Below are 8,611 nucleotides of genomic sequence, written 5' to 3' on the forward strand. Positions count from 1 at the left end.
AACGGTTTTTAGTTAACCGTTGTTATAAGTGTGTTGTCTTTGTGCATTTTTTGAAAAGACAACACCACAACGACAATGGTTTTTTAAAACCGTTGTCTATGTGCGTTTTTTTTTTTAAAGACAACGGTTTTTTTAATCGTTGTCGTTGGTGTGTTGTCTTTAAGCGCACTAGAATACACAACATTAGAAAGACAACGGTTGTGTAAAACCGTTGTCTTTGTGCACTTTTTTTTTTTTTTTTTAAAAGACAACGGTTTTATTTAACCGTTGTCGTTCGTGTGTTGTCTTTAAGCGCACTAGAATACACAACACTACAAAGACAACGGTCTTTTAAAAACGTTGTCTTTCTGCATTATTATTTTATAAAAGACAACGGTTTTATTTAACTGTTGTCATTTATGTGTTGTCTTTAATAGCACTTGAATACAACGAACCGTTGTCGTTGCGCGTTCTTTATTTGTTTAACACAACGGTTTTATTTAATCTTTGTCTTTGGTATGTTGTCTTTAAGCGTATTTGAATACACAACACTACAAAGACAACGGTTTTTAAAATCGTTGTCTTTGTGCATCATTATTTAACAATTGTATAAAATATAAGCAAGGATGTTAACAACAAGAATCGAACCTATGACCTCTACCTTAACAAATAAGGCTTAACCAATTAAGCAACACAAACTCTTATATTTAAAAGTGCAACATATGGTATATAACTGGGTTGTTTCTGTGTTGTTTGTGAAAACCAAGACAACAATTTTAGAAAATAGTTGAAGGATCCCTCAAGAAAAAACTAAGCTAAATCCAAGCCACACAAGCGCAACATCTATGATATGACCAGTTTGCTTATGTGTTGTCGTTGAGAACCAAGACAATGATGGTATAGAATAAGTTAAGGATGCCACCACAAAGGATAGAACCCAAGACCTTTAACATAACAAACAAAGCTAAATCCACCAAGCCACACAAACTCGTGTACTAAAGTGTTATACCTTATCTTTTAACTATTATATCCTGCGGTTGTTAACAAGAATAAAAATCTAATTAAAATTTTTTGTCCAAATATATTGCATAAAAATTTAACAAAGAAAGATAAATTCAAAAGTTAATTTAATAGTTCTATTTTCGTTCATATTTAAATATAAAATTGTTCACCAAAATTTCAAAGTCAATTAATTAAAGTTTTATTTTCAATTATATTACAATTAAGACCAATCTATGAATTCAAAAAAAATAAAAATAAATTATAAGTATAAAAAACAATAGATTGTATCTATAATATTTTTTAAAAAAAAAATTGGGCCCCCAAAAGTGAGACACGTGGAGAATGAATATGAAAGAGTAGTTGATCAATGCCGTACATTTAGCTATATCCCATTTCTTTTGCCGTGATCTTAGCTTTGTAATATAATTGCGCTGCGAGCTGTCTGGATAATAAACCTCCGGGTACTAAAGGGAAAATTATGTTGTGCAACCATGTGCGCCATGCATGGTGCACACTGTTGTATGTTCATAATTACCGAACTGTATTTTTGAATTGAAATTCATATTCATAATATTGAACTCTGATCTATATTCACATTTACAGAACTTTATGTTCATAATTTGCGATGTTCATATTCCCAATTATGAATCTATACAACTGTATTTAAATTAGAAATATACTGTATAGAAATTATGAATCTACAATATAGAAATCTACGAATCTTGTGTTATGTACCTATATACCCGGTACTATTTTAATCGCAAATTATGCTCTGGAGTCGTGTCCACAATGCATTGTGGACACGAGTCCAAAACGACGTCATTTTCAGGAAAAACGCGTCATTCTAGTTAAAAAAAAATTGATTTTGTCTCGTCGACGTTATGAATATACAGTTATGGAATTATGAATGTACAGTTATGGAATTATGAATGTACAGTTATGGAATTATGAACACAGAGCTCTGACATTATGAACTTACAATTATGAACATATAGTGATAAAATTATGAACATAGAGCTCTAAATTAAAATTGTGAACATAGAGCTTCGAAAATTATGACTTTACAATTATTGAATTATTAATGTACAGTTACGGAATTATGAATGTACAATTATAGAATTATGAATGTACAGTTATGGAACTATGAACACAGAGCTCTGACACTATAAACTTCCAATTACGAACATATAGTGATAAAATTATGAACATATGCTCCTATAAGAAGCGGTATATATGAATTTATTTATTTATTTATTTTAAAAAGGTGGAAGATAACGGTGCCACTAATGACACTGTTACTGTGTCCACATTATAGGCTGGACACGGGTTCAGGGCATAACGATTATATATATATATATATATATATATATTCCTTCATTTTAAGTTTTTTGTTTCCCTCCCAAAAACACACTTGCACGATACACTTGGCAAAAAAATTCAATTCCCTCCCAAACAAAAACCTATATATATATATATATATATATATATATATATATATATATATATATATATTCCTTCATTTTAAGTTTTTTGTTTCCCTCCCAAAAACACACTTGCACGATACACTTGGCGAAAAAATTCAATTCCCTCCCAAACAAAAACCTCACACACAGCTACTTAGCGCGAAAGAAAATCAATTCCCTCATAAACAACTGAAAACTCACACGACGGCCCTCTGCAAAAACAAAAGTCAGTAGACTTAGCGAACACACAGTAGATCGACGATAACAGCTTCTCCCACGGCGAACTTCAATCTCTCGCCAACACGGTGGTAACCTCGGCGCCATCACCGCAGTAGCGAGAAACACCTACGCCGTTTATCCCTCCCTGGCCAGCCACCGCCGTCGCCGTCCTCCCTCCCCGGCCAGTCACCGCCGTCGCGTCTTCCCTCTCCGTCCAGCCACCGCCGTCGCGTCTTCCCTCTCCGTCCAGCCACCGCCGTCGCTCCAACATCCTTCGGCCTCACTACAAGGTTAGTCCTCAATTTTTAACCCTAATCCCTAATTTCTTAATTGTATTGTTGAATTTCCATATTTGAAAGCTATAAATGTTCTTAAACCCTAGGTTAGTTGTGGATTATTAGGTTAGTTTATGAGAGGAGCTAGGCTGCTAGGTGAGTGTATACTGGAATGGAACCTACCGTATATTTGGTATATTGTGGTAAGTTGGTAAGTTCAAATTCCATTATGTTTTTGCATATAGGTTAAAAGAATTTTTTTTTCTTTGCATCTGTTTTTTCAAATTCCATCTGTTTTTCCATATGTTTTTGTAGAATTTACTGTACTATTTGGGCTGAGAGCTCCTAATTAGTGATTAGCTATTTCATTGCAGGCAGTAGTAAAAAAGAAAACTTAAATGAATGATTAGAAATGTCATATTTTACACAAAGGTTAAGTCTAATCAGAGGAAACTGAACTCTGATTATGAATTACTGAAGTAAGTCTAACATATACAAGTGATAAACAAGATAAATCAACCATTTCTTAATCAACAAACATCTAATAATGCTGACTTTTGAGCATACCTAGTCCAATCGGCACTATAAGCCATTGTTGTACACCAAAGTCCAGGAGCATCATAATCTGAGCAAAATATGTTTACTATTTTTTTGCACTTTGCAGTTTGAAAAATTATGGTATATTTTGAATTTTTTATTCCTTAGGTTGACTATGCAATTGTGTCAGAATTCAATCAAAATTTCTCGAGTTCTTCTAACCTGTAATTTATAGGAATAGTTCCTATACTACTCCATTCATTATCACAATGAAATATTCGATTCCTGGGGAGGAGAGTGAACTTTTAGTTGGAATGAAGAATGATGGTATTGTCCAATACTTTGCCCTTTCTATTGTTTCTTTCTTTTTACATGCCCCTACTCTCTCAAACCTTTCATTGTCTTTGACTCTTCTTATCCATGGTGGCTAAATGGACAAGCCTCCTAAGTTCTTTGTCAATTCTCATAGTATTTTGGTGTTGTACACACAATTTAATTTCTTAAAATAAAATTTTCTTGCTACTCTCCATTACTTGGGTGTATATGTGTATTTTCTTACTTTCTTTGTGTTTTCCTGAACCACATTCTCTATGGTGCCTTAATGGATGACCCTCCCAAGTTATATATTGTTTCTCATTATATTGGTCCGCACAGAGTTAACTATCTGAATAAGCAAATTTTTCCTGTTTTTGACAAGGTACTGCTTGAGTGACATAATCTATGTTTCTCATTTTGTTTAAATAATATGATACTTAGGGATACTTCATTTATTTTTCTTTTTATTTCTGCATTGTCGATTACCTCGGGTATATAATCTGTGTTCCTATTGCAAGGACTATGTTTGCAAGTTGGCTATTTGAAATGTTTTATGAAAGCTGCTTAATGAGTTTCCATTTTGGACATAAAACATATTATGATTTATGATGTTTATGTGCTAGTAATTATTTAATGATGAAATGTTATTTTATGATGTAAATTGGCTTTCACAAGGCCTTGTTCAGCAACTACAATACATTTTGTAGAACTTCCTGTATTTCTTAATTCAATTTTTGTTTTTTTCTTTTCTTCATTTTGGATTATTTCGGAACTATTAGATGCAACTATGCAAGTAATACTTTTATATATTCAGCTTTCAGAAGAGCGAATTAAAAGTTGGACTTGCTGAAGAATGTAGCAGATTGTTCCCCCAATGCAAACCCACAAGATTCTCGTCAGCTTCTTCCATCCATTGTTCAGCTTCTAAAGGTAATGCCATAATGTGTGAAAGAGACTTGCATATTTGCTTGTTCCTCCTATGTGGATCTGCATGTTTGGTGCTTTGGCAGAGTTGAAATGGCAATTTTCAAATAATTACACAATGTTGTACCTGTTGCTAAAATGCATTCATGGAACTTGCATTTCCATATTAGTTATAGTAGTAGTCTTATTCATGGGACTTGCATATTGAATCCTTGCTGCTGGTTGGCTTTAGATGTGATCTACTGTTTCAATTTTTCGGTTTTGCCAATTCATTGGGCAGTTATGTTCTTTTGCATCTTTAGAATGCAATCCCTTAATTGTTGGCCTTTACTCACAGATCTTAGGTCTTTTAGGAGACAACAATATCTGTTTTTCTTCTATGCAGTTGCTATACCTTCATTTTCGTATTGGGATACTTACATTCTCATTGAAACTTCCAATATATGATTTTCCTCTCAGAAATACATGGTTCGGAAAAAGATTGAAGAAATAAACTTTACATATATTGAGTGCTTGTTGTATGCATTTCACCTCCTGGCTCATAAGGTAAGAATCAATCTTTTGCGCCCTTCTTTTGTGCTGTGCTTTATATGCGTAGTCAAATGAATTTACATTCAGTTAATTTATTATTTTTACAGACTCCTAATGCAACAAATAGTCTTTGCGGCTATAAGATTGTAACTGGTCAACCATCAGACCGGTTGGGGGAGGACTTCTCAGAGCAGTATCGCGACTTTACTGAGAGGTGCTATCTCCTTGTTTTTGCTTCTTTTAAATATATGAAATTCTGACTTGTTCACCACAATTTCAAAGGGAGTGTTAGTTTTTTTGCTCTATATTACAAAAGATGATAGTTGGGTATATTGTGAACTCTGGCTCCTATAACCTTACTTTTTTTGCTTTCCGAATTACTCCTAACTTATTTCGCATTTCATTGCAAATTTATTATATATATACTAATTTATTTACTCACTTTTTACATGTAGTTCTAACAAGTTGATTATGACAAAGCGGTTATAGATCTGGTGCGTTCAGAATGTGCTGATATTCTATCAAGTTATATAGAGTAGGTATGATTTGACGTTGTAATCATTTAGACTTGGTTCGTATAATTGTTTTTTGTAGTATTATGACTTGGATGATGATTCGATTAGAATTGGTAATGAAAGTATTTTGACTTGTTATTTTGAACATTGCTTAGCTTCTGCAAAATTATGTAACTATACTTGGCCATGGTGAATGGATAAATTGAGTTTTTTTATATGATTAAAATTTAAGCAGGTTAAAAATGGGTTGAGACAAAGTTTAAAAATCGTTGTCTATTTTACAATAGATAGTAGTTTGAAACTGTTGTCTTTTTTACAAAAGACAACAGTTTATGGGCGTCACTTTTAACAACAGCGATTTCAACAACACACAATAGACAATAGTTTATAACTGTTGTCTTTTAAAGAAAAAGACAACAGTTAAAAATCGTTATTTATGTGCATGACTTTTAACAACACCGGTTTCAACAACATTGAATAGACAACGGGTCAAAAACTGTTGTCTTTGAAAGAAACGACAACAGTTTAAAACCGTTGTCTATGTACGTGACTTTTAACAACACCGGTTTCAACAACACTCAATAGACAACAGTTCTTAAACTGTTGTCTTTTCTAGAAAAGACAACGGTTAAAAACCGTTGTCTATATTCGTGACTTTTAACAACACCGGTTTCAACAACACTTAATAGACAACGGTTAAAACACCGTTGTCGTTTATAGAAAAGACAACGGTTAAAAACCGTTGTCTATGTGCGTGACTTTTAACAACACTGGTTTCAACAACACTTAATAGACAACGGTTAAAAAATCGTTGTCGTTTCTAGAAAAGACAACGGTTATTAACCGTTGTCTATGTGCGTGACTTTTAACAACACTGGTTTCAACAACACTTAATAGACAACAGTTAAAAAACCGTTGTCGTTTCTAGAAAAGACAACGGTTATTAACCGTTGTCTATGTGCGTGACTTACAACAACACCAGCTTCAACAACACTTAATAGACAACGGTTAAAAAACCGTTGTTGTTTCTAGAAAAGACAACGGTTAAAAAACCGTTGTCTATGCGCGGGACTTACAACAACACCGGCTTCAACAACAGAAATTATACCCCTACGACAACGGTTATTAACCGTTGTCTATGTGCATTTTTCTTGTAGTTCAACGTGTTAAGTACAATATAGGTAGATATAAGAAACTCATTTTGAAACTGGTATACATATATACTTACGAGACTCTAAATTTAAATCCAAGATCAAGACTCAAGGCACATTAACAGACTCCACAGTATAGAATAATCATAAAGACTAACATGCAACCTAGGAATGCAATACAAGACAGAACAGCCAGATGAGCATACAACTAACAATTAGAGGCAACGAAGGCATATAAGACAATCAATTAGCAAGTAGTCATCAAAGCACACAATTCATCCACCAACCTTATACCAAGTTCCAACCTTGTAGCTCCCCTCCATCCGTATATCAGTTCCTACCTATACCTCCAGGCCACCCTTACATCCCCACCCCTTATGCCTCCGGGCAACTGCATGCCCCCACCGACAAACCACCTATCAACCACCAACATAACAAGATGGTGCCGTAGTGCCATTCAATGATCCACACCTCTAGTGCCACTATCAAGGGGTTAGCGCATATAGCTCTAAAATGACACTTCAGCACTTATAACCTGACCAATGCTCAACGGCAAGCTAGTCGAAGGTGGGTGTGTGCCTTTAGCACAGTCACCGCTATGGCCTATACCTTTAGTACAACGACCGGGCACAAGTGGTGCCAACCGCCAATAATTCATTTCCACCAATCACAATCTCATCATCATCATCATTAATTACACCGGCCATTGCGCAATGACCACGATACTCATCATCATTCAATCAATTTACACATAACCAAATAACAATCATGACACAACAACAACGACACGTATTACACACAAATTCCTAGAACGATACCTAAAACACCAAACGAGACTGATACACGACAAACGGGGTACAACGGGACATAGGGAAACAACAAACGCGGGGGTGGAGGAGGGAAACATCACGAACCTCGACCGGTTTCTAGCGGGTAGGTGGCGAGTGGAGGACCACTCGCCGGCGGCCACACGCTATTCCAACGGGTGGCCGGGGGCAGACCACCGCCCGCCGGCTGCCCGCTGGAACATTGACACGGGCAACGGGTAGGTGACGGGTGGTCAATTAACGGAATTAAACCAAGAATCACACCAAGTACGTTCTAACATGATTCCTAAACATACCAAGACCCAACATAAATCATATAACGGTTCAGGAGCATCCGGAACCACAAGAACATTAAGAAATCTATATGCAAAGTCCTAAATACAAGTCCTAGGCTACTCAACACCCGATCATGCATAATCCCATCGAAATATACCAAGAACATCATAATACGAAATCCACGATATAAACATAGGGCTTTAGACATAATCAAAATACAAGATCATTCATATAATCAATCATAGCATCAAGAACATCAAGATTATCACATAAACACAACATAAATCCTAGGCAAAGCTCTATCAGGACTCAAGCACAGAATCATATTTCAAAGGAGCCAATGAATAAGATATAGCAAGGAAAATAGGTTTTGTCGAGACATGGGTTACCTCTTAGCCCTAATCGATATCCTTGGCTACTAAGGTTCTTCTCTCTATGATTTCCCTCCAGTGGATTCCTCTACGTTTGGTGGCAGGGGATCCCTTTGTAGGTGTGTGGTAGAATTAAATGTGGTAGGGTTTCTAAAATGTTTCCTGAGTCCCTATATATAGATTTAGGAGTCCCAACTAGGGTCTGAATGGTAAGGGTCCACTAATC

General features: G+C 35.4%; 1 long non-coding RNA gene across 1 annotated transcript; it reads left to right on the forward strand.

Moving 5' to 3' along the window:
• Window positions 1–2,646: 2,646 nt before the first annotated feature.
• On the forward strand, window positions 2,647–5,551 carry LOC109183090. Its single transcript, XR_002054492.1, has 4 exons — window positions 2,647–2,953; window positions 4,605–4,720; window positions 5,174–5,260; window positions 5,353–5,551. It is a non-coding gene; the product is annotated as an uncharacterized LOC109183090 (long non-coding RNA).
• The last annotated feature ends 3,060 nt before the right edge of the window (window positions 5,552–8,611 follow it).

This window comes from Ipomoea nil, unplaced genomic scaffold, assembly GCF_001879475.1.
Source record: "Ipomoea nil cultivar Tokyo-kokei standard unplaced genomic scaffold, Asagao_1.1 scaffold1098, whole genome shotgun sequence".
In the NCBI taxonomy this organism is placed as follows: Eukaryota; Viridiplantae; Streptophyta; class Magnoliopsida; order Solanales; family Convolvulaceae; genus Ipomoea; species Ipomoea nil.